This window comes from Meriones unguiculatus, chromosome 7 (genome assembly GCF_030254825.1).
Source record: "Meriones unguiculatus strain TT.TT164.6M chromosome 7, Bangor_MerUng_6.1, whole genome shotgun sequence".
Classification (NCBI taxonomy): domain Eukaryota; kingdom Metazoa; phylum Chordata; class Mammalia; order Rodentia; family Muridae; genus Meriones; species Meriones unguiculatus.
In genome coordinates, this window is record NC_083355.1 from 30,356,606 (window position 1) to 30,359,122 (window position 2,517).

Below are 2,517 nucleotides of genomic sequence, written 5' to 3' on the forward strand. Positions count from 1 at the left end.
AATTTCAATGCTGTTCTTGTATAGTTTTGGATATTTTCTTCCGATCGTCCCGTCTACTGATTTCCTCTTTCGCTATGGCTAATTTGTTATAAAACAATTTAACACAATTTCAGTTTCTGTAATTGGTGAGTTCAGTCTTTTTGTTTGTTTGTTTGTTTATTCTTTTTCATAGACGTCAGTCCTCTACTGAAATTCTCCATTTTATCATCTAACGTTCCGAACACACTAATTATGAAATTCAAGTCTTACAAATTCCAATCACCTTGCTGTTTGCATTTGTAGTTGGATATAAATACATACATGCATACATACACATACATACATACAAACATACATATATACATACATATATTTGTTTTGTTTTGTTGAAGTCTAAATACTATGTTTGAAAAATTACAGCTAACTCAGTGCTATAAAAATTTATTTTGCTTGTGACAAGTCATGATAGAAAATATAATCCTAATCTCTTTAAGCCTCTATAGCTGGACTTCAGGCTTGCCAAGAGCTATGATTACTCTGCTTTTTTCTATGCCTACTTCCAACTTGTAGCTTTTGAGGATCTGAAAAAAAAAAAGCACTGAGTATTGACCTTCCAGAACCAGTCCTCTTTGTTGGGCTTATTCTTCAAGTTCTAACATTATCTACCCCCACAGAAATAAAGAAAACAAATTAATATTTTTTTCAGCAACCAAGTGGCATTAACCACGTTCAACATCATGAACTTTCTTTTCCATGGGCATAGAGGCAGAAGGGGCACCATTTGGAGAGAGAAAGGAGCTCATGAGAAGAGACAGGAGAGAAAGAAAAGGCAGTGAAATACAGTACAATTACATATATCAGTGAAAATGTCACCAGAATCTCATTACTACGCTGTATGTTAATACTGTATGCTCAGTATGCTCAGTATTAACAAGGTAAATATAGCATACCTTTTTTCATATGTGAAAACTAGATTTTAAATATATATATATATATATATATGTATGAAAGTTTAAAAAGTGGTCTACAGTGGGAGAGCAAAGATACTAAAGAGAAAGGAGGAGAGAACAGGATAGGGTAATGGGAGTGAGAAAGAATTACCATGTTCTCTTTCACAGTCAGAACCTAGATTTACGTGTGTGTGACATGGAAGAGGACTATTTGGAGCAAGGAAGTAGACCAAGGGGAAGAGAGGAAAAGGTAACGGAGGATGTTTAGGGACATGGACCAAGGGTAAGGACATAGTGTATGAGATAGAATGATGAAGTTTCTAGTCTGTGTGTGACCTAAAAAAACATGGAAAAACCTTAAATAAAGACTTTAAACAGTATTAAACAATAAACAAGCAATAGACTTGGAAGATATGTAACACACACATTTACCAGCTATGGAGAGAGAGAGGCGAAAACACTAACACAAGTAGAAAAGAAAAACGAAAAATGCTTTACCCAGTCAGAAAGCTTTACCCAGTCAACAGTTTATATAAAAGGGAAAACAGGCAATCAACTTTCTAAAATGCTCAACTTCGTGACATTTAATGATCTGAAAAATAAAACAACAGTCATGTTTTAAAATTATTACTTCCCTCTTGCATTATTATTATTATTATTATTATTATTATTATTATTATTATAGGTGTTTTGCCTGCATGTCTGTCTGCCACAGGCATGTCTGGTGCCTGGAGAGGTCAGAAGAGCACATGCAGATGGTTGTAAGTCACCGTCACTGTGTCAGTGCCAGGAATCAAACCTGGGTCTTCTGGAAGAGCAGCCAGTGCTCTTAACCTGACCATCTCTCCAGCTCAATTAGAAATTTTTTTTTTAAACCTTCAAGAAGAGCATTTTTTCTTTCAGTTTTTGACAAGGATACAGAGAGACATATAAACTCTCATACACATTTAGTGGGAAGATAAATTGATACAAGTTTTAGAAAAATAAATTTGACAGATTTAAAATAAGTATACTCATAGTATTTTCTCCTAAAAATACTTGTAATTGCATAAAAAAAGAAATATATTGAAATATCATTTCTATTAGTATAAAGTTACAAATTACCCTAAAGTCCCAAAGTAAAAGAATTAGTTGTTTGTACATATGTTAAATGACACACGTAGCTATTAAAATACAAAACACATCTGTAAGTATTACTTTATAGCATTTCATTTTTTTATTTTTTTATTTTTCATTTTCATTCGTTTTTAAAATGAGCAATTAATAATAAATTTTAGGATAGATGGCTCCAAAGATAAGAATGCTTGCTGTGCAAGCAAAGGAGCAGAATTTAAATACTTAACATCATGCACAAAGCCTGGTATGGCTGCACACACTGGCAGCCTGAACACAGAGGAGAACAGACATAGGAGGGCACAGCAGGGCAGATCCCTAGGGCTTGCTGACCACCAGCCCAGCTGTGGTAAAAGAAACCCAGCTCAAAGGAATTGGGTGGAGTGTGATAGAGCAGGACACCCAAGTTCTTCTGGCTTCAGCACACACGCATACACTAGTGCACATGCCACATAAGAGCACCACATATAGTCAT